Consider the following 26,537-nt stretch of genomic DNA (forward strand, 5'->3'; position numbering starts at 1 on the left):
TAAAACAACAAAAATAGATGACAAAGCAGCACCAACACTCTAATTAGTTTCAATCTCATGCACCCAACAAAATATAAATCAAAGATATCTACATCTTGAAAAGAAACTACTACTTGAAAAGAGAAAATATAATAACCTTCAATTGAGTGTATTCTACCTCATATTAGGAAACTAATAGACCCATGTTCCAATCAAATAGGGAAGCAAACTGAATTACACATAGTGACAGAGGAAACATAAATAAACATATAACAACAGAAGCAAGGAAAGTATGTTACCAAGAAGCATCAAGGTTGTTCTATGATATAAATCAAGGTAGAACAAGTCAACCCAATAACATTAAAATAAAACACCAAAAATATATGACAAAGCAATGCCAACACTCTAATTAGCTTCAACCTCATGCACTCAACAAAATAGAAATGAAAGATATGCACATCTCAAAAATAAAATACTACTCGAAAAGAGCAAGTACAAGAACCTTTAATTGAGCGTATTCTACCTCATCTTAGGAAGCTAATAGACCCATGTTACAAGAAATTAGGGAAGTAAAGTGAATTACTCATAATAAAAAAGGAAACATAAATGAACATATAACTACAGAAACAAGGAAATTATGTTACCAAGAAGCATCAAGGTTGTTCTACGAAATAAATCAAGGTAGAACAACTCAACCCAATAACATTAAAGTTAAAACACCCAAAATAGATGACAAAGCAATGCCAACACTGTAATTAGCTTCAATCTCATCCACCCAACAATATATAAATGAAAAAGATGTACATCTCAAAACGAAACTCTTACATGAAAAGAGAAAGTACAAGAACCTTCAATTGAGTGTATTCTACCTCATCTTAAGAAGCTAATAGACCCATGTTATAAGAAAATAGGGAAGCAAAGTGAATTACACATAATTAAAAAGGAAACATAAATGAACATATAATAACATAAACAAGGAAAGTGTGTTACCAAGAAGCATTAAGGTTGTTCTGCGAGATAAATCAAGGTAGAAAAGTCAACTCAATAACATTAAAATTAAAACACAAAAAATAAATGACAAATCAATGCCAATGCTCTAATTAGCTTCAAACTTATGCACCCAACAAAATAGAAATGAAAAATATGCATCTTAAAAATAAACTACTACTTGAAAAGATAAAGTACAATAACCTTCAATTAAGTGTATTTTGTCTCATCTTAGCAAGATTATAAGACCCATGTTCGAAACAAATAAGTAATATTGAAGTGTAATACAAATAATGAAAAAGAAAACATATAAATGAACATATAACAACAGAAGGAATTAAATTATGTTACCAAGAAGCATCAAGGTTGTTCTACAAGATAAATAAAGGTAGAACAAGTCAAGCAATTAACATTAAAATTAAAACACCAAAAATGGATCACAAAGAAATGTCAACACTCTAATTGGCAACCAACTAACATTAAAATTAAAACACAAAAAATATATGGCAAAACAATGCCAACACTTTAATTAGCTTCAATCTCATGCACCCAACAAAATAGAAATGAAAAAGATGTATCTCAAAAGGAAACTACTACTTGAAAATAGCAAGTACAAGAACCTTCAATTAAGTGTATTTTGTCTCATCTTAGGAAAATGATAAGATCTATTTTCCAAGCAAATAGGGATTTTTGGAGTGAAATAAATATAATGAAAAAGAAAACATAAATGAACATATAACAATAGAAGCAAAGAAAGTATGTTACCAAGAAGCATCAAGGTTGTTCCACAAGATAAATCAATGTAGAACAAGTCAACATAATTAAGAGTAAAATTAAAACACCAAAATTTGATAACAAAGCAATGCCAGCACTCTAATTAGCAACCTGATAACATTAAAATTAAAACAAAAAATAGATGACAAAGCAATTCCAACACTGTAATTATCTTCAATCTCATGCACCCAACAAAATAGAAATGAAAAAGATGTATCTAAAAAAGAAACTACTATTTGAAAGGAACAAGAACAAGAAATTTCAATTGAGAAAACATAAATGAACATATATGAACAAAAACAAGGAAAATATGTTACTGAGAAGCATCAAGGTTGTTCTACGAGATAAATCAAGGTAGAATAAATCAACCCCATAACATTGAAATTAAGACACAAAAAATAAATGACAAAGCAATGCCGACACTCTAATTACCTTTAATCTCTTGCAATAAAAAAAATAGAAATTAGAAACATAATAACATTAAAATTAAAACACCAAAAATAGATGATGAAGTAATGCCATCACTCTAATTAACTTAATCTCATGCACTCAACAAAATAGAAATGAAAAATATGTATCTCAAAAAAGAAACTACTACTTGAAAAGAGAAAGTACAAGAACATTCAATTAACTGTACTATGCCTCATCTTAGGAGGCTAATATGACCCATGTTCCAAGCAAATAGGGGAGCAAAGTGAATTACACATATCATTAAAAAGGAAACATAAATAAACATATAACAATGGAGGCAAGGAGAGTCTGTTACCAAGAGCCATCAAGATTGAACTCTAAGACATAAATCAAGGCAGAACAAGTCAACCAAATAACATTAAAATTAAAACACCAAAAACAGATGACAAATAAATGGAGACACTCTAATTAGCAACCCAATAACATTAGTCAACCCAATAACAATAAACTTAAAACATCAAAAATAAATGACAAAGACTTGCCGACACTCTAATTAGCTTCAATCTCATGCACCCAACAAACTAGAAATGAAAAAGATGCATCTCAAAAAGCAACTACTACTTGAAAAGAGCAAGTACAAGAACCTTCAATTAAGTGTATTCTACCTCATCTTAGGAAAATGATAAGGTCCATGTTCCAAGCAAATAGGGAATATTGAAGTGAAATAAACATAACGAAAAAGAAAACATAAATGAACATATAATAACAGAAGAAAGGAAAGTATGTTACCAGGAAGAATCAAGGTTGTTCCACAAGATAAATCAAGGTAGAACAAGTCTACCTAATTAACAATAAAATTAAAACACCAAAAATGGATAACAAAGCAAAGCTAATACTCTAATTAACAACCCAATAACATTAAAATTAAAACACAAAATAGATGACAAAGCAATTCCAACACTCTAATTCGCTTCAATCTCATGCACCTAACAAAATGGAAATTTAAAAGATGTATCTCAAAAACAAACTACTACTTGAAAAGATCAAGTAAAAGAACCTTCAATTAAGTATATTATGTCTCATCGTAGAAAGATGATAAGACCCATGTTCCAAGATAATAGGGAAGATTGAAGTGAAACACACATAATGAAAAAGAAAATATATAAATGAATATATAACAACAGAAGCAAGGAAAGTGTTACTAAGAAGCATCAAGGTTGTTCTACAAGATAAATCAAGGTAGAACAAATCAACCCAATTGACATTAAAATTAAAACACCAAAAATTGATCGCAAAGTAATTCTAACACTCTAATTAGCAACCAACAAACATTAAAACTAAAACAGAAAAAATAGATGACAAAATAATGCCAACACTCTAATTAGCTTCAATCTCATGCACCCAATAAAACTGAAATGAAAAAGACATATCTCAAAAAGAAACTACTACTCGAAAAGAGCAATTACAAGAAATTTCAATTAAGTATATTTTGTTTCATCTTAGGAAAATGATAAGATCCATGTTCTAAGCAAATAGGGAATCTTGAAGTGGAATAAACATAACGAAAAAGAAAACATAAATGAACATATAACAAAAAAAGAAAGGAAATTATGTTACGAAGAATCATTAAAGTTCTTCCACAAGATAAATCAAGATAGAACAAGTCAACCCAATTAAGAGTAAAATTAAAAAACCAAAAATGGATAACAAATTAACGCCAATACTCTAATTAGCAACCCAATAACATTAAAATTAAAACACAAAATAGATGACAAAACAATTCCAACACTCTAATCATATTCAATATCAAGCACCCAACAAAATGAAAATGAAAAAGATGTATCTAAAAATGAAAGTACTACTTGAAAAGAGCAAGTACAAGAACCTTCAATTGAGGAAACATAAATGAACATATAGCAATAGAAATAAGGAAATTATGTTACGAAGAACAACCAAGGTTGTTCTATGAGATAAATCAAGGTAGAACAAATCAACCCCATAACATTAAAATTGAAACACCAAAAATAGATGACAAAGCAATGCCAACACGTTAATTAGCTTTAATCTCTTGCAATCAACAAAATAGAAATTAGCAACATAATAACATTAAAATTGAAACACCAAAAATAGATGACAAATTAATTCCAACACTCTAATTAGCTTTAATATAATGCACTCAACAAATTAGAAATCAACAAGATGTATCTCAAAAATAAACTACCACTTGAAAAGAGAAAGTACAAGAACATTGAATTAACTGTATTATGCCTCATCTTAGGAGGCTAATAAGACCAATGTTCCAAACAATTAGGGAAGCAAAGTGAATTACACATATCATGAAAATGGAAACATAAATAAACATATAACAACAGAGGCAAGGAAAGTATCTTATCAAGAAGTATCAATATTGAACTCTACAACATAAATCAAGGCAGAACAACTCAACTCAATAGCATTAAACTTAAAAAACCAAAAATATATGACAAAGAAATGGAAACACTCTAATTAAAAACCCAATAACATTAGTCAACACAATAAAATTAAAATTAAAACACTAAAAATAAACGACAAAGACTTGCTAAAACTCTAATTAGATTCAATCTCATGCACCCAACAAAATAGAAATGAAAAATATGTATCTTAAAAAGAAACTACTACTTGAAAAGAGCAAGTACAAGAACCTTCAATTAAGTGTATTATGCCCCATCTTAAGAAGCTAATGAGATCCTTGCTCCAATAAAATAGGGAAGCAAAGTGAATTACACGTAATGAAAAGGGAGACATAAATGAACATATAACAATAGAAGCAAGGAAAATATGTTACCAAGAAGAATCAAGGTTGTTCTACGAGATAAAACAGGGTAGAACAAGTCAACCCAATAACATTAAAATTAAATCACAAAATATGGATGACAAAGAAATGTTAGCACTCTATTTGGAAACCCAATAATATTAAAATTAAAACACAAAAAATAGATGAGAAAGCGATGCCAACACTCTAATTAGCTTCGATCTCATTCGCCCAACAAAATAGAAATTTAAAAAAAGTATCTCAAAATGAAACTACTACTTGAAAAGAGCAAGTACAAGAACCTTCAATTAAGTGTGTTATGTCTCATCTTAGCAATACAAAAAATAGATGAAAAAGCAATGCCAACACTCTAATTAGCCTCAATATCATGCACCCAACAAAATAGAATTTTAAAAAATATATCTCAAAAAGAAACTACTACTTGGAAAGAGAAAGTACAAGAACCTTCAATTAGGTGTGTTATGTCTCATCTTAGCAAGATGATAAGACCCGTGTTCCAAGAAAATAGGGAAGATTGAATTGAAATACACATAATGAAAAAGAAAACATATAAATAAACATATAACAACAAAACTAAGGAAAGCATGTTACCAAGAAGCATCAAGATTGTTCTACAAGATAAATCAAGGTAGAAAAAGTCAACCTAATTAACATCAAGATTAAAACACCAAAAATGGATCACAAAGCAATGCGAATGCTCTAATTAGCGACCAACTAACATTAAAATTAAAACACAAAAAATAGATGACATAGCAAACTCAACACTCTAATTAGCTTCAATATCATGCACCCAAAAAAATAGAAATGAAAAAGATGTATTTCAAAAAGAAACTACTACTTGAAAAGAGAAAGTACAAGAACGTTAAATTAAATGTAGTATGTCTCATATTAGGAGGCTAATAAGACCGTGTTCTAAGAAAATAGGGAAGCAAAGTGAATTACACAGATCATGAAAAATGAAACATAAATAAACATATAACAATAGAGGCAAGGAAATTATGCTACCAAACATATAACTTCTACTTGAAAGGAGCAAGTAAAAGAACCTTCAATTAAGTGTATTGTTCCCCATCTTAGGAAGCTAATAAGACCCATGCTCCAAAAAAATCGGGAAGCAAAGTGAATTACACGTAATGAAAAGGGAAACATAAATGAACATATAACAATAGAAGCAAAGAAAGTATGTTACCAAGAAATATTAAGGTTGTTATACAAGATAAATCAAGGTAGAACAAGTCAACCCAATAACATTAAAATTAAAACACCAAAAATGGATGACAAAGAAATGTCAGCACTTTAGTGAGCAACCCAATAACATTAAAATTAAAAAACAAAAAATAGATGACAAAGAAATGCCAACACCCTAATTAGCTTCAATCTCATGCACCCAACAAAATAAAAATTTAAAAGAGGTATCTCAAAAAGAAACTACTACTTGAAAAGAGAAAGAAGAAGAACCTTCAATTAAGTGTATTCTATGTCATCATAGGAATCTAATAAGACACATGTTCCAAGAAAATAGGGAAGAAATGTGAATTACACATAATGAAAAAAGAAACATAAATGCACATATAACAACAAACACATGGAAAATATGTTACCAAGAAGAATCAAGGTTGTTCAATGGCCATGATATCATCTACTTTTTCATTGACGTCCTCTTCATTGATCAAATTTTTCATTCTGTCGATTAAGATGTTATGTGTTGAGAATATGGGGTTATGATACTAGAATTATTGATAGGTGCATCATTTGTAGTTCTTTGGCATTGCGTCCTATGCTCACATTCTAAGCATAGAACATTTTGATCGAGTACAGGTTCCTAATAATTGTAGGGCTTCTCTTCAGAGCATTTTGGAGGATTTAGGCAATAGTTCTAGGAGATAAATCAAGGTAGAACAAGTCAACCCAATAAAATTTAAATTAAAAGACCAAAAGTAGATGACAAAGAAATGTCAACACTCTGATTAGCAACCCAATAACATTAAAGTTAGAACACCAAAAAAACATGCCAAAGCAATGGCAACACTATAATTAGCTTTAATCTCATGCACCCAACAAAATAAAAATGAAAAATATGTATCTATCTCAAAAAGAAACTACTACATGAAAAGAGAAAGTACAAGAACCTTCAATTAAGTCTATTCTACCTCATCTTATGAAACTAATAGGACCTATGCTCCAAGTAAATAGAGAAGCTTGAAGGGAATTATACATAATGAAAAAGTAAACATAAATGAACACAGAAAAACAGAAGTAAGGAAAGTATGTTACCAAGAAACATGAAGGTTGTTCTACGAGATAAATCAAGATAGAACAAGTCAACTGAATAATATTCAAATTAAAACACCAAAAAGAGATGACAAAGCAATGACAACACTCTAATTATCTTCAATCTCATGCACTCAACAAAATAAAATTGAATAAGATGTATCTCAAAAAGAAACTACTACTTGAAAAGAGAAAGTACAAGAACCATCAACTAAGTCTATTATGCCTATCTTATGAAACTAATAGGACCCATGTTCCAAGAAAATAGGAAATCTTGAAGTGAATTATACATAATGAAAAACGAAACATAAATGAAGACATAACAACAAAAGAAAGGAAAGTATGTTACCAAGTATCATCAAGGAACTGTTCTACGAGATAAATCAAGGTAGAACAAGTCAACCCAATAACAATAAAATTAAAAAAAAAACAAAAATAGATGACAAATGAATTCCAACACTCTAATTAGCAATCCAATAAAATTAAGATTAAAACACAAAAAAATAACAAATAAATGCCAACAGTCTTTCTATCTAGCAAGCAACATTAAAATTAAAACACAAAAAAATAACAAAGAAACACCAACACTCTTTCTATCTAGTAAGTATGGCAGTTTTTTATGGCCATAGATTTGGTTGTGTGGTGCCCTGGAATATAGTGGATTTTTTTATTATATATGAGGACATTCTTGTTTTAATATGTTCTTAGGTTTATTTCAAATTATAATGTTTCTCACGATCCCCAAAAATATAATACTTGGGGAAAAAAGGACAAGGGATGATATGATTATTCTTGTTGGAGTTGAATATGGTAGTGGAAACTCTCGAGATTGAGCTGAAAATTGTTACAAATAGAAATCAAATGCAAATAAATACAGAGAACATAGTTGGACATGTCCAAATCTTAATGGAAGCATGGTCTTTAAAATGCTTTTCTTTTGCCTCTTTATGTTGGTGAAATAGTTGATTTCATCCTAAAATTTAGCTTAAGAGAAATGGAACAATGTTTAAAGGAAGTTGTTGGAACATCCCAACATCATGAGGATAAGTTGGCAATAAGAGTAAATCAAATCCCAGATATTTTGGTACAACTTAGAGTATAACATCCCTAGATTTCAGCAAAGGTATTTCTGGCAATAAAATCCCAAATTTTATGGAACAAATATAGATATGAAGGAAAAAATTTAGATTTGAAGGCATGATATTAGATATGTTGGCATTTGAATTAGATTGAGAAATTAGTGCACATCTAGTAGCACTAAAAACAAACGTCACTTCCTCGCAATATAGACTCGAATCTTCTCAAATCCAAACAATTTAACTGATGAAACCTCTATGAACACTTGGTAGTTAGCAGATTTTCCCAATACTTGGCAACTTGATGCATATAGCAACCATTTTATCTTTAGTTTTGTTTAACTTGATTTCTTTCCAGAAATATAGAAACATATTGTTATGTATTTTATAGACTTTTCTATATATACAGTTCTCTTCTAAGAAAAATAGGGGGTTGGTACTTATTAGCATAACTTGTATAAGCATTGTACTGTTAGATTTTGAATAGAAAGATATATTTTTCCAGTATGACATGGTGTTTCATATGAGATTCATATTCATGACCAATATAATATGTTTCTCATTTTTTCCTCCTATTTTCAGTTTGCAATGAACGTCTTCCATATATGAAACTAATTGTAAGAATTGGAATTCACATTTTGTTCTCCATTTCTAATGTTTCAAAAGCATTATGTATATGTGATGAAAATATTTTTAGAATTCTACTTATTAGCTCTAATTATATGTTCTTGAGAATTATCCTTTCCTCTTTTCATACTATGATTCATGATCATCTATCACATGGTTATGATACATGCCTTATATGTTAAACATTCTTGTAGACAGAACTGCAAGGATGCTTTATCTTTATGAATGGCTAGAACCATTAGCGTTACTTAAGCTAGTATCACTTCTATTACTCACATGGTCATACCTTGGATCTATTCATAGAGATTTCTGTCATAGTTTTTGTATAGGAGCAGAGGCCCATGTGTCAAATAAATATAGGCAACCACCCCATAGCAACAAGTTGAAATAGAGCAAGTTGAAAGAGGTTGGCTTCTCAATAGATTGGTTTTTTGCACTCATTCATGGATCATTATTTCATAAGGTTGGCACACCTCACACTATAGACAACATGGCACTACATTATGGCTTTTTGGTGTAGAAGAGAGGAGTATAGTAGTTGTGAAGTCATAGTGGGACTATTACAACTAGCAAAAAGAATTAATATGATAGAACTACACTTCTACTTCTGCACTACTGCTAAGGTGAACTACTACTAATTTCAGAACTCAACAAAAGAATCTTTTACTTATATCGTTATTTTCATTCTTTTTTATCAATTGATTTCTATTTTTTTATTTATATGTATACAAACATGTAGGGTGACTTAGCTGGTCCAGATGAGGAGGGTAGACGAGGAGGCTGAGAAAGCTTCCAATGATGAGGGTGGATGAGGAGGCTAAGAAATATTCTAGAGACAAGTGCAACCAACCAAAGTTCCTTTGGCACCATGTTGCAAAAAAAATAAAAATAATCATACAGAATCATACAAACATCATAAAAATATCATGAAAAACATCATAAAAAAGCAAAAAATTTAGAAAGAAAAAAATGTGTGAATTATCCAATCGGCTTTGACTCAGTCTTAGCACTTAGATTCCACTCGGCTAAAGATACCACATACTATAGTGTTCAGCTGGTACTCGGCTCAACATATCACCCATCAGATAAATCAACATACCACACAATAGACAAATCAACAGAGTGGAAAACTTCACACAGCATCTGGCCCATCATATATATAAACACGTTTTCATCTGAATAAATAATTCAGTCGAAAACCCTACTTCGGCTGAATAAATAATTCGGTCGAATTATTTATTCAATCAAACTATTGTTTTTCTGATTTTTTCAACTCTAATGGAAATTTCACTTAACGATAGACATTAGTCTAAACGGCCAAAAGTTTGTCTGAATGTTTGTATAATAGTTCGGCTGAGTGAATTTAGGAAATTCAACCAAAAAAAAATTGTTGAGTTGAAAAGTTGAGATTGTGAATACTTTGGGGGCGTTTCTCATGAAAGTGCAACCTAACTTCACATTTTCAACCCGTCATCTTAAATTTTTCCTCTATGCCAATGTTGTGCTTCTACAGTTTTACTAGGAGCAAGAGTGCAACATCTATTGTAGGTCCTTGAATATCCCTCTCTCCTTCAGTCTCATGAAATGTTAGGTGGCCCAGCCCTTCTAAGTTTTTCTCCTCTAGACAAATTCCCAACTTTCTGCAAGTCATGGCCTCTGGGTAATGAACTCATAAAAGTATTGTAGGAACCTTTCTTCAATGCATCCTTTGCACAATTGACCTGATGTGAAGAGGATCCTTTTGATGGCATATAGAGCCTTGGTCAGCCATTTGTCACTATCTTTAAATGAAAACCTCCACCTTAATTGTTCAGCTAGTGTGTCCCAGTCCCCCATTTGTCTTCAAATCTCTTCCTGTGTCTACCATGATTGAGGGATTTTACCTAAAGTATGGATGAACATGTGTACCCATAGTTCCTTTGGAACTATTTTTTTGTTCCATTTGTCTGTGCAGTTCTCCGGGTGTTGTCAGGGATTGGAGTTCCCCCTATATTTGACAATCTCTTTCGGTCAGTCCCCTGCTTGCTTGAATATTTCCCTCATGGCCCCCTTGATCCTTAACCATTGATGGAGGGTGTTGCAGTGTCCTCCCCATCAACGTGCTTGGGTTGATTGCAATTTGATGTCTAGCAATGGTATCTTGTGTCTCTCTCTTATGGTTCTATCAATCTTATTTAGAAATACATCTACTGAATATATGCCACGGAAAGTGGGATAATCACTTACCTCCATTCCAATCCAGTTGATGTGACATATTGTAGCACATTGTTTGGTATCAGCTTCATATTTGCCTTGCTACCAAGCATCCCATGTAGCATCAGAGCCAACCTCTGAGCTTTTTATACTCCTCTAGATGATCGATCATTTCGCTGCAGGGTTGATGTAATCCTCTCATTTTCCTGCCATCAACTGGTAGAGATGGTCTATCATTCTTGGTTAATCTCACTCATCTACTAGTTCTATGAATCTAGGTCCCTGGTACAGGCCTAATGACTGGATGACTTGTACCCCTTCCACTTCAAAGATCATCAGCTCCTTCTTTAGATTGATAACAACGTAGTTCTCGTAAGCCTAATCGATCCTTAGAAGCAACAAATAAGGATATTTATCTCCCATGATAGCAATTACTTTGAAATCCGCGTGTGTCTTCACCCTTTCCACATCTACTTCTATGCCCTCCAATCTCCCTATCGGCAATATGCAATACTAGTTAGCCATTGGAAATTGGATTAGAGAGAACTTTAGTTGTGGTTTTCCTAGTGCCTACCACGTCTTCCTTGGTAGGATGTTGATGTCAGAACCTAGGTATAACATAGTATCTTTAGTTTGAAATATCGCGACCTATTCATCAATCCTAAACTCCCTCCTAGTTCTTTTCTTATTCCTCTTAACTTGCCTTGTGTGCTTCTTGGGAAAGTTTACCAAGATATTTGCTTCTCCAAACTCTTCTTCGAGTAGGATGGCTTTCAAAATTCTGCACAACTTGCCTAACATCTGATCGTTATTGAGAATCTGCAGGAACATTCTAAACTATTCCTCAATCGGTTGGGCAACAATGGGTTTGGCCAAGTCTGCTACATTATCCTTCTGAGATTCTTTCAAATCTTCAAACAACTTTGCTGCCTCCTAGTAGTATTACTTCTACTATCCAGGGTTGTATCCCTGTCTTCTTACCACCCCAAGTGGCTATGTTTATCTTAGACAATGGGGATATCTCAGTAGCCATTAGTTCTGCATTGACCAAGTTCATCCCCCGTTGCTTGGTTCACTCTTCCCATCTTGCAATCAACTCAGGCAATCCTATGTTGCATGTGCGCTAACCTGGAATTGAGAGAACCAAGGTCTTCTTGGGAGAGGACAGTCCCTATTGACATGTCCCTCCTGATCATAGTTGTAGCAGTGCACAGGTCCCCTACCACCTTTTATTCCTCCTCTTGCTCCTCCTCCTACTCACCCACCATGAGTGGTCTCATTGACCCTGAAAATCGAACAGTCTAACCGATCTGCCAGCGCATCCAGTGCTTGACACTGGTCCCTATGGTGGGTCATGGATGTGTAGGACTCACAATAGTTATTATTTGGGACGTTTGAATACTTTTGAAATATTGGGCATAACCACAATGAGTTCCAATATGCTCTACGTACTTCACAGTATTTTTGTGGGTTGCAGCCCATGAAAGCATCTGGTGATCCTACTACCATGACCCATGCTATAGGTGGAGCCCTCGATGGTCCCATTGACTCTACTGCGGCACCTGCACTCCTCACCCTTGGGCACTGTATTATGACGTGCCCCTCCACTAGGTTGTTTGTACAGTACACATTCATTCTTGTTGGATGGGATGGTTACAAATATTTCAAATTCTCTATTACGCTAGCAATCTGGTGTTACAAACCCAATATAGAAACCCAATATAGAGGGATCATGTGACACAACTCCCCTCGGTGCTTGTACGGATAACCCACCATAGCCTATATGTGGGTTTATTTCTCTAGGGCATACTACAACATCTCAGTCTTCTGTTGTGTCAATGGTGTTCATGTAAGGGGTAGCAGTGCTTTGATGAACCAATCACTTTGATGGTTCAAATCGATATTGTAGTTGAGCTTACCAATTGCATCCTTGAACCTATTCAAAAGCTCCCAATTTGTTTCTCCCTCCCTTTTCTTGATCTCTCCCAGATGTGACCATCCCTGTTGATCTGTTTGCGGGAGTTTGAACTCTTGCACAAAGTTCCTTTTAATCTCATCTATGGTTAGGATCTGGTGCAACTCTGCCAATTTTATATACCATCGTAAAGCTTGTTCTTTGAGATTAGTCTAGAATTCTATTAGCTTCATGTTGTCTTGCATATTTTTAGCCTTCCATAAAGCTTCACATAGGTACCAATTTTGTTCAATATCCTCATTCTGTCTGCCATAGAATTTTGGATGTCTTGTAAATGATCACGCCATGTTGGATTGCGTTTGTGCTTCAACCTTGAGTTCTCAGCTATTGAGATGTATGTAATCCCAAGTTACCACTGGTATTACTTCCACCATTGTTAGTAGTACCTTTCTTATACTTAACTTACACACTATTTACTTGTATCGCCTTAAGAAACTTATCAACAAATTTACTAGGGTTATTGCAAAGTACTAGGGGAAGGTCAGGGGGAACACTACCAGATACTTGGGGATTTAGATCTTCGATTCTTCAAGACACAAACTCCCCCCATGAACAATCTTCTCATCGCAATGCACATATCATCTTTCATGTCTTCTTCAGGATCACTCTAACTATCTCCATTCGGCCCTTTCCCTGCACCCAAGAATGGAGGCCCCATATCACCGTTTGGACTTCCAGTAGTCCTTGTCATCACTATTCTTCTTTCCACATTCCCCTCCACTCCATCTCTCTCCTCCAGTCTCTTCAACACCACTCTTGCTTGGTGTGGTCCTTCTGATTTCCCTCCAATTTCTTGCATGGCTCTATGTTACCACTTCTCTTCTATTAATGCCCTTCTTTATTCTCTCACTTTCGAGTGCTCTGTGAATATTCCACATACATTCTTCTAACAGCATCTAGATCCCCCGCTTAGTAGAATTTATCCCCTTATGTCCTCCCCCAGTACTCTAGTTTTATGCTGCCATGTTCGACCCTTGGAAATGAATCAAGCTTTCTTCCAACATTAAAACCTTAATCTAGAGAGGTATTTCTTTTATGAACTGCCCTCTGAGCCTGTTTTCGAATGCGGCCTCAACCTTTGTGAAAGACTGGTATCTTTTTGCTAGAAATTTAACCATGTATCCTTCTAAAGTAATGTGTACCCATAATTCCACTTATCTTGTCAGCTTCGTGTGAAGATGGTGAAGCGCCATGAGATCTGTGGGAACCCAGTCACAACAAGATGACGTCTATCCTCCCATCTCACCCTTAACTCGCAGTCTTCATAACTAGTTGTATAGTTCATCTAGGAACTTACCCCAGAAGAACTTGTACTCATCACTTACAGCTTATAAATATAAATTTGTGTTGTTCACCTTAGCAATAACTCAGTTGCATAGTATGTCCTGCTAGGATACAAACTGATTTACTTGGTCGTTTGACCAGTTCCGTATCTCCTTCTTAAAAATCCTTGATACCATATTCTGAACCCCCTTTTATGATTTTTGGTCCCAAAAACGGAACCATTTGTTGGCATGAAAATGGTAATAGGGAGGAGACCCTAGGTTCAAGCACAAGGGGCCAACAAGGCTCTATTGTAGTCTAGAACAACACTGACATTTCCATCTTACCCATAGAAGGTAAGGATTCTCACCCGAGGCATGCCACGACTGAAGTGTGAGCGGGTAGAATGAGGCACCAAGGGAACAACAACCAAAAATTGATCTTAACTCATAACAATCAAGCACCTATTGTAATCCAATGATACTATTCTACGCACGTTAACTTAGAAAATTGTATAGCATAAAGACATATTTAAAATTTTTAAAGGACTAGTACAGAACTCAACAATACATCATATGTGAAAACTATCTCTTTCATTGTGCTTCATATTACATAAATAAGTACAGAAGGCTTGAAGCCTGATCATCAACAACATGAAGGGCCTGACACATAGATCAAAGACCAACATAGCAAGGATGTACCGACCTTCCACAACTCAGGAAGACTGCACTGATCCCTGACTCACTTGGTTAATCAACATCTAGTAATCACCAACCCTTTCCATCATTTCCTGTGCCTTTTACGCTTTGCTCCGCACCTAGACAGCCAGTTCCACTTATTTCCTACTCGGTTGAATCTTCCTTTGGCTGCCTTTGCTCTCTATTTTCCCAATTGCTCTTGCTCTCCCCTGCCACCTTCTTGCAACTGTTGGACCACTCTTGGTTCCTATTCCCCCCTTCGGCTATCAACTCCATGATTTGATCGATCGTCCCCGACACCTGTTCCTCTCTTGATTTCTCACAAAAACTCAAAATGAAAGCCTCAATAAGTATAAAGACATGCATATTCATAAGAAACAATAATTAATACCTCACCACCTGATGTGATAATTGTAGTTTCTTCATTATTGTTGTTGTTGGTTGTCTTTTGCTCATTTTTCTCTGCTTTTAATATCTTGCAATATTTTTTTATATGGCTTGGTTTTTTACAATGGTAGTAGGTTATTCATCCCTAGCTAGACTTTGATCTTCCTAGATGGAATGCCTTGATTTCATTCTATATGGTTCTCTTCCATAGTCACCAAGTGTTAATCCCTCCATATTTGGCATTTCCTCCTTAATAGAATTCTTGTGCATTTCTTCATGCAAGAAACTACTACAAACATCTTCAAAACACAATTTACAATTATGTTGTAGCATTACTTATTTTGACAATTAACTTTTTGCAACTATCTGGCATTGAGCTCAAGAGTAACAAGGCTTGGATCTCATCATTAAATAAAATTTTCAGTGAAGTGAGTTGATTTAATATTATATGCAACTTGATTAAATGTTCAGCTACTAGACTCCATTCCTTCATTTTGAGATTAAACAATCTCTTCATTAAAAATAATTTGTTGAAAGTTGTATCGGGTTCATACTTTGATAATGATTTGGATGTTTTTCTTGAGAAACATGGAGGTATACCATGTCTTCTTAATATTTCCCAATAGGTGTCAATTTCTTTTCGATCTAGCTTCTCCTAATCTTCATCATTCATGGATGAGGGTTTCTTTGATTTACACTCAATAGGTTGGTGCAAATCTTTCAATGTCAATATATCTTCCATTTTCGATCTCCATATTGCGGAATTCACTATGGTAAGCTTGTCAATTCTTATGATTGATTCCATTCCAAACATGTGTAAATAAATTCCACAAAAACGAAATCTCCACAAGAACCCTGGTGTGATAAGACTTGTCAAAACAACCAACAAATTATTTACTAATATAAATATTAGATTTGTGTAAATTGTGGTAAATTTGTAACATAAATATCATATCTATGAATAATGTAGTAGATCTATATCAACATGTTAATTTAAATCCCATATCTAAAAATAATTCATAAAATCAAATAAACAATAGATTTACTTGGAAAACCCTACAAGGGAAAATGATGGGGAAATATATGTAACTTTTCCATTAAATATAAACTTAGAACCATTCACTCAAATCCTATCTTCTTGCCTTCTCACCCACACACATAATATCTAAACAAGTGTGCAGATATATAATTTTTCATAGAATAATGTAGAAAAATATTATTGGCAAAATACCATGTGCTATGAAAATCATGGATCCAAAACCACTATCCCAAAACCATAGTTGTAAACTTCTTCGAAATGTTTCAAGAAGTCGTAATATTACATTATGATTTTATTTATTTATGTTGTTTATTTTGTCTCACACACAACCACCTATGGAGACAAGAAAGCCCACGTTTGGATAAGGCATCAACTGCTGATCAACATTAGAATACCATGGCTTAACTATGATGCCATCCAAATTCTTTACCTTTCAGTATAGTTATCAAGTTCCAATTTGAATTGAAAATTATCACATTCTAATTTGAATTGAGAAAAATTTACAAATAAAATTTCAATTCACAAAAAATGCAATATACTATTCAAATTGAATGGTATTTTTCATATTTTTTTTATAAGTAGTTATATCAATTTTTTTTTATTTTTTTTTTTTGTAAACTTTTAATTTTAAATCCTGAAGCTTGACATCTATAACCTATATGTCCAAATATTTCTGCAAGATTTTCTTAAAATCTTAATGGAATTTCCATTATTTTCCACGCAAAATTTTCACCATAAACTACTCTTTTCATATTAATAAACTACTCTTTTCATATTAATAAGGTTTTAGTGATTTTGAGTACTTAGTTTCACATATCAATCTCAAATACAAGTTTGCATTGAATTTCATCAAGATATGAGGTGGAAGATCAGTCATGGTTTTCGATACTCAAATTTTCAGTGAATTTGTTCAAGTTCTGACGTCGGAGTCAAAGGTTTAGATATTAATAAACTTTCAGTGGTCGAGTGTCCAATATTTAGTGTAAAAAATTAAAGATGTCATCAATGGAAAGACGAAAATATCATCTCCCATATTCTCATTCATATACAAAGCTGAAAATATCATCTCTCTTATTCTCCTTTATATAACTGTAATTGGACATGATCTCATATTCCCATTCATATAAGTAACTATAATTATACATGAAGTTATGTCAATTGCAGATCATCCCTTGAATTTTGAACCAGAATGTGACGCAAAATATTAAATGAGGCCAGCACAAAATAATATATATTTAGCATCTGTATTCTTTTGCATTATATATCTCTAGGAGAGTTAAGTGAAAGGTGTGGATATTCAAACCCTAGAGAAAGAAGGTTTACTTGAGGCTTGAGGCATATAACACATCATCAACAATCTGTTTGAGAGTGTTCCCTCCAGAGAGGCAGTTTTTATGAAGGTGAGAAATATTATTCGTTAATTTGGCGGGTATTATTTGTTCGTTAATTAAGCGATAAATATTTAATTTGGATTTTTCTATCAAATATATTACCCTCGAGGAAAAGCATTTAACTCAACTGGAAAATAAGAACATGGTTTTTCAAGGAGATTCTATGGGCTAAAAGGATTAGCACCCAAAGGCACCAATTATTGGAGAATGTAACTCTAACCAACTACTAGGTTTTGTAATTGTCCATCCAAGTGTTACAATCTTTTAGAGTTCAGTCCAATTCGATTGAGATGTAATTCAATCTTACTGCAGCCATTTATCGTTCATGTATTCTATATAATATTATTTAATTGTTGGTAATATTAAGAAGAGCAATTCTTCTCCACAGTGTTCATTTTTTAACATAGTATCAGAGCTTAGGCTGCATAAAACCCCATGAGAGTAGCAGAGAGAAGAGGCCAGATTGCATAAAACACCTTGAGAGAAGCATTTCATATGTGTGTATTTCCAAAAAAAAATAGCAAAAAACATAGTGAATGTGAGGCAATTGTGAAAGGCCTCCATGTTTTCAAGAAGTAGCTAGTCCTGGTACAAGCAAGAGTACAACATCGAAGAAAGGAAAATCAATGAACTAGAGACATGTTATAAAACAAAATAATGCACCTCAGAAATTTAGGAGATGTGTTATACTGCAGGCTAACGATTTTGAAGACCACAACAACGAAGAAAGGAAAATAAAAGAACTAGAGCCATATTATAAACCAAGATAATGCACCCCACAAATTCAGGAGATGTGTTATACTGCAGGCCAACAATTTTGAATCTAGCTTATTCTGCAGGAATTACTAACACATGCCCCAAGCTCTAAGAAGAGTGTTAATTTTCAAAACTTCATCTCGCTGCTAACGCAGACTCAAAGCATCAAAAGGTGCGTTATAGTCATAAAATTAGAAAATGTAGTTTCACTTTCATTTAAAAATTCCAATCTAAAATCCCATGCCTTAAAAGAGTCCATGTATGTAATTCAGGAGTCTGCGTTAGCATAGTCGATGACTTAGCTCAAAATGCAAATGCACATGGACTAACTTCAAAGTTATGCTTGCATGAAATCCACAAACTATTTACAATAATAATCTCTGGTCTTTTTGCAGACTCCTGAATTACATTCCAAACAAAGTGGGCTTTTTCTTGGTGATGGAAACCATTATGGAAATTAAAAAGCCCGACATCTAAACTATTCATGTAGTTCCTGCTAGAAAATAAGCTCCAACTAGGGATAATTTCAAGAGCAAATCCTTTCAAGGCCCATCTTCGTGTGTGATGTTCGAGAACAGTGAGGAGACAATAAACCACTTATTTTTACTTCGTTATTTATTTGCACAAATACGGAACTTACTATATCATTCAATGGGAATTTGTATAATATGGCAAGAAGACTTTCTTAGTGAGGCCTGGAAACAACGGTGGGAGCCATCTCAACCTCCAAAACTTAGAAATTCCTCTGTTAGTCTCTTGAGGCATCTAGTTAGGTAGGAATCATAAAATTTTCGAAGAATCATTCAAGAATTGGGATCTTGTCAGTTCCCAAATAAATGTTATTTATAATTCGATTCCTAATGAGGACCAACATTAGAATATACGTAATGCAATTATTGAAACTATTGATCATTCTTTTTCTAGGGCATATTTCAAGGGATCATCCTAGCAACTGATGTGGTGGTGGTGCAGTACCTTACTTAAATGAAAACAATTATTTGAAAATGAAAATGGGACTAGGAAGGGGAACAAATAATTGTGCAGAACTATACAGTCTCAAAATTTTCGTCCTTTTCTCCATCTAAAAGCGGTTTCGACATCAATAGGTCTTTGGTGATTCTAAAATTATCATAATGGTTAAATAATCATTCAGTATGTCACATGCACACACTCACAAAACTCAAGGATGAAGCTACATTATTAAAAACTCATTTTGATTATGTTTACTGTCATCATATTTACAGGGAAGGGAACCAACTTTCTGATAGTCTATCCAAGGAAGCAACGTAGGAGGTGTTTGGTACTTGGATGATCATAGAACAAAACATTCTAGATTTCTATTAGTATTATCATGGACCTTTTTTTGAGAACCAAACACAGGATGTAGCTCTTACATGATCTCTCACATGCAAATTCAGGATAGTTACTATTTTTTATATACTCATGTAATTTATGTTAGGCTAATAGAATGTGTATATTTTTTATGCTTTTCTCATGGACTTGGTATTTGATCCATCCTATCACATTGGATATATTTTATAGCAGCGTGATCAACCATGATCACCTTTTTCGAGATATGCTCATTGAAGCATCTACAACATGTAATTTTCAATATTTTATATAATGAAAGTTACAATATTCCCTTAGGAAACAAGTGAAAGAAAAGAAGCTTATGCTAATTAAAGTGATAAATATAATCTAATGCAATTAGAAAATACAATTTATTCTAGTGAAGAAACAAACTTATTCTAAGAAAATGTTCAAGTTCTAATCTAGGAAAAGCAAAGACAATTTTACACTATGAAAGGAAGAACAACTATTCTATGAAAGAAATGACAAAGTGTAAAGAAGAAATACAACTATATATGGAAGAAAGGGAAATATATTCTAAGAGACTAAAATTATGAACCAATCTTGAAAAAACATCTTTAAGAAACTTGATAACAAATATTTAAAGGAAATGTGCCCATATTCATAGTTGATTCTTGAATAAAAGTTGATATGCCTATGAATGTTGTGCAAATTCTATGATATTTCCAATAGTGAGACTAAGAAAATGAATGTGAGAGTAAAGTGAATTAAAAATAAATATTTTTGGTGTTTTTAATTCAAGCACTTGATCTATCCTTCAAAACAAGAAATATAGTGAGCAAAAGGAAAATGTTAATAATGAAAGATAATAGAGTATTAAACTTTTATATAAAAACAAAGTAATGACATAATAAGGAAAAGTGATTATACTATACTTTCACATGCTACAGGGGAACTCTAGCTAGTACATAGGATGAAAGAAAACTTAGAAAACCTTATGATTACTGACATATTATTCTCACTGAAGCGCCATAATAACAAGAAACAATTGCGACATTTTGATTAAAAGAAATGCGCTGTAAATTTTTGTTTATATTCGCAAGTTCATGCAATGTACTAAAGAAAAGGACAAGAATATACTTCAACTTTCAACCAGCAGAAGCTAATAGATTGATGAAAACAATATGAACAAGAAGAAGATATATCAATGCCATATAACACAATAACTATTTGGCGAAAGCCTTAGCTAAAATCCCCCACTATTTGTATTGCATGAAATTAGAAATCCAAGATGATAATACAATGCTTGATCTCACAAGAATAATCCCAACAGTCAGTATGATCAATCTCCCTACTCACAAGCAAGCTCAAGCCAATCTCTAGCCTCTTATGTTTCTCTCCAAGCCCCTAATTCCTTGCACAATTCCTATAGTTGAATAACCAATATTAATAGAAATATAATGCTTCCAAAACTAAGAAATCCAATGTAGGTTAACATCATGATTACATGCATGATCTATACAACTCAAGAAATCATACAACTGATAATACATTGCCCTGCACTCTAGCCTCAACTAGGTCTTTATCAGAATCAACACACATGAGTTTGTGATGAGGGAATCTTCAGTTAACTAGAGTGACATTTGCGGAGGCACTAATGCACCAACTAACTCTTAACTCTCTATTAGTTCCACAAATAGTTTGGAACTAATTGAACTGAACATAACTAATTAAATTGAGTTATCTAATTACAACTCACAATTAAACTCATCCTTGACCCCCAAAACTTAGGGAGAACATATACATGACTTCCAAAAGACTTCCAACTCGAAATTCCTAGGTTAATTAAGTCAAATTAACTTAGTTAACTATTACATGTTGCTATAAGAAAAGAATTAAAAGTTCAATTCACAATTTAATCCAATGAAAAATTAAATTGGAATTTCGAGATTCTTTTTTTAACATTTCTTGTTGTTATTTTCAACACTTCCTCTCAACAAGAAATGACTTCAACTCGATCTTGATCATGAACCTTTGGAATGTTCTACATGCAACACTTCTATCTATTGTTTTTGCTACAACAACTCCAGAAACAAAAAATACCATCCAACCTGAATCACTATGATGCATTTGTCATCAAAGTCTCTGACTGATATTGGCTCTGTCGATTGAAAGATTTATGCTTCTGCTGACTCTACCTTTCTTCACTGTTGTCAACCCTTCTCTGTGCTCTTCAGTATTTGACTTCTCTAGCCTCTGTCACTCTAATCTCTAACTGCATCAATTTCCATTGATTCTTCCCACTACTATGTACTTTGGGCTCTCGTAGCAAGGTACAACCCATGAGATAAAACCTCTCAATGGACCCTGCCCAATTTCAGCACTCTTAGGACTAACAGTTCACATCGCCCCACCTCACACCTAGAGGTATGGCTTCATTTTCTCTACATGATTTGATGCCTCCTCTCGGTCTCCTCTCTGCTTCTCCAATTATGGCTACTCTACAATTGTCTGAGACTACTTCGAAGGCTTCTTATGGGGTTGCATTTTGAGAGGCAATTCACTCTCCCTCTCAACAAACAAGTCTTTAATCTTTGTCTTAATCCTCAAGGCTTTGCATGCATCATGAACCTCAAGAGAATTCAGGTTCTTGACCCGTGCACCGATCTGTTTCACCTGTCCTGTGGCAATGTGTCTAAGGAAAACCTTTCCCTTACTAAAAATCACATCATAGCCATAGTCTTCCAATGCCGCAACTAAAACAAGATTCTTACTTAGTCCTGGAGCATACATCATATCTATGATCATGAGGGGGAAGCCAGACTCCCTTTCAAAGGTAATTGTACCAATCCTAGTAGCTCTATACCTCCCATCATCTCCAAACTTTGTGCTCTTCTTGAGTTCTTTTTCATCAAAATCACTAAAGAGATCTTTATTCTTTGTCATGTGGAATGAGGCACCACTATCAAGATACCAAATGCCTCCCATTACAACATTGTCCATGAATTCAATGAGAGTGAAATCAAGTTTGAATTGTGAAGTCAGAGCTTCACCTGTTGCAGCTCCTACAGGCTCCTTCTTGCTTGCTTTCTTTTGTGGGAAATTCAAGGCATAGTGCTTGTGCTCGTGACAGTGAAAGAACTTGACTTTCAAAAACTCCATCTTCTTATCACCTGCCTCACCTTGGGACTTCTTTCCCTTGGTCTACTTTTCCTTACTCACTAAGGAAAAATCCTCTTCCAATTCCTTAGAAGAGGTCCCATCTCCAATTTTCCTTTGAAACTCCTCTTGTAACAAATCTGACCACGGTTATTCCCAATATGGCAGCTTCTCCCTCCCATTGACAGTGTCCTGATAACTATGCCAACACTTGGGAAGTGCTAGGAGAGTTATACTCAGCATATCATCCTTGGAATCAATGGTTCCAACACTTCCAAGTTCATCCCGACAATGAGCGAACTTGTTCAAGTAATTTGGAATTGATTTTCCCACCTTCATATTGATTTTTGAAGTTTATCTTTTGGTACCAACTTCCTATGGTCAGTGTTGTTCTAGAAAAGTTCCTCCAATTCTTTCCACATAGTATGTGGAATTTCCTTCCCATGGAGACTTGAGACGATTTGGTCTCGAGCTCCCTCAATGATTATTTGCCTCACTCTTGCCACACACTTCTTCCATTCATCCATATTATGAGCATCCGATGTTGGTGTCTTAGGAATGTCCTGATCAATGAATTCCTTCAAGCCATTATCCTCGAACATGGCCTTCATCCTATCCGTCAAGGCTATATAATTTGAGCTTCCATCCAAGCCATAATCGAGTCACAAACCGTATAATTCCATCTACCAATCCTGAGGTATGAAATGAAAATTCGAATTTCAATTGTAACCCTAAATTAAAAACTTCGAAATCACCTCTAGTATACTGTTCTCAACTCTGATACCATGTAAAAAATCTTGTATATTCACAATCTCTTGCAATGTACTAAATAAAAATACAAGAATCTACTTCTACTTTCAACCAACGGAAGCCAATAGATGGATGAAAACAATATGAACAGGAAGAAGATAAATCAATGGCACATAACACAATAAGTATCTAGGGAAAGCCTCAACTAAAATCCCCCACTATATGCATTTCATTAAATAAGAAATATAAGATGGTAATACAATTCTTGTTCTCACAAGAACAATCCCAATACTCAGTATGATCAATCTCCCTGCTAACAAGAAATCTCAATCCAATCTCTAGCCTCTTCTATTTCTCTCCAAGCCCCTAATTCCTTGTGCAATTTATATGACTGAATAGCCCATATTAATGGGAATCTAGTGCTTCCAAAAGTGCGCAATCCAATCTAGTTTTACTTCCTCATTGCATGCATGATCTATACAACTCAATAAATCATACAACGGATAGTACACTATCCCTACACTTTAGTCTCAACTGGGTCTTTCTCATAATCAACATGCATGAGTTTCTGATGAGGTAATCTTTAGTTAACTAGAGAGACACTTGTGGATGCACTAGTCCACCAATTGACTGTTAACTCTCTATTAGCTCCACAAAAAGTTTGAAACTAATTTAACTGAACATAACTGAGTTATCTAATTACAACTCACAATTAAAGTCATCGTAGACCCCTAAAACATAGGGAGAACATATACCTGACTTCCAAAAGACTTCCAACTCAAAATTCATAAGTTAACTAAGTCAACTTAACATAGTTAACTATTACAAGTTGCTATGAGAAAAGAATTACAATTTAATTCAAGGTCAAATTAAATTGGAATTTCTAGATTCTATTTTTAACATTTCTTATTGCTATTTTCAACATGGGCACATAATAATATTGTTCCGCACTAATAAGGTGATACAACATGAATGTTTCTCACCTCTTAGGGATTCTTAATTATAATGTCTTTCACAATAACTAATTGAGAGAGAATCATTGTTATAAATTTGAATAGGTAGTCATGAAAAAGTGTTCTATTTTCTTTTGAATATCTATTTCTAGAACTTTCTAATGAATCAATCAATTATATTAATATTCCTTTGACACATTATCATTTTATTTATTGAACGTTAGCTTTGTACATGATTATTTGTGCTCACCAAAATTTGGTGAACTACCAAATATAGTCTTGAAATGACATTCCTTTGTTCCATATGTCATGTGATGGTTGACCAAGCATTTTACTATGTTATTGTGGTCAAATAATAAGGTTTTCCTTGTGCCAAATATATGGAACACCATAATAGATCTATTTGAAACTTTCCTATGTGCTTGACCTAACCTACTCACTTAAAAATATGTTTGAACCTTTGATGTAGCTACAAAATGTCATGAGGGCTACAAAATATATCACTTTCCATAACCTTTCAAAATTAACCCACTTTTATAAAGTAAAACATATAGAACTAGAAAGCTATTAGACTTTTACCCTTCTTTGTCATTCGTGGCTCAGAGGACTTAATATTCATGGAAATCACACAAAAACGGGTGGGTCATGAGGGGTTTTATTAAAGAGAGGTGAAAAACTAAAGTAACAAGATGCAAAAAATACTATTTCTTCATCCCAACAAGGCCTTTGTTGTAAGTATCATCCCCACTTTCGATATATCATGAGGCTTCTATCTTGGAAGATGAATCATGGCATGATTTTTCCAAGAGAAGTATGAAGCACTCAAATGGTTAGCTCATAATTTAGTTTTCTTGTGCCATTTAGGTGACATCCAACTTATGATATAGGGAAGAACAAGGGTTCAACAAAACCCTATTCATGCATCTTATTATGATTCTTAGGATAAAACTATATTGTTTTCTTGGTCAAATGCACTTTTTCATTTCATTTGGTCATAAAAAAGTTACTATTGTTTCTGAAAATGGGTTGCAGATCTAACAAAACCACCTCTAGATCTCTGAGATTAACCATTAGTTTCATGTGTCTCTACTTTGAAAAGAGGGATTATTTCCTACGTTGGTATATTGCTTCCATGCTTTACTACCTCAACATCCAACCAATGTAGGGTAATTAATTGCAAGTTGAAGGAATTATCCCTAAATAATGGGAGAGTAGTGACAAATGGAATGGATGAATGAACATTGCACACATGACCTAACATTAGGATCTCAATACATACGATGCCCTAAAAGGAAAAAGGGAAGAATAAAGGAAACATTCAACAACAAGGGTGTTAAAGATTTTGTGTTTTTCAAATTAGCATAATACAGTTCATTCTTAGAAGCAAGCAAATGATTTAGTTTCAACCCAATGAATTTCCCCTACCTTTGGTTCAGAAGGGTGCAAAAGTGTGCCCCATACATAATTTGATGGGTGTTCTCTAGTTATTTCCTCAAAGAATTTATGATTGCTAGTGTTAGGGCTACTCTAATATCATACATAACATAGTAAAAGTAAACCAACCAATTTTTATTCAAGGATAGAGATGTTGTGTTTTAGATTATAAGTATTTAATATTCTAGTGATTTCTTTTGGCATCTTGTGTGCATATTTTTCTCTCTCTCTCTTGAATCAGTAATTACTTTTCTTCTTATAATCCAATAAGGTTTCTTGAATTACTTATTC

This window comes from Pinus tabuliformis, chromosome 2_2 (assembly GCF_031772625.1).
Source record: "Pinus tabuliformis cultivar Carrire ecotype Pingquan chromosome 2_2, CPIR1, whole genome shotgun sequence".
NCBI lineage: Eukaryota > Viridiplantae > Streptophyta > Pinopsida > Pinales > Pinaceae > Pinus > Pinus tabuliformis.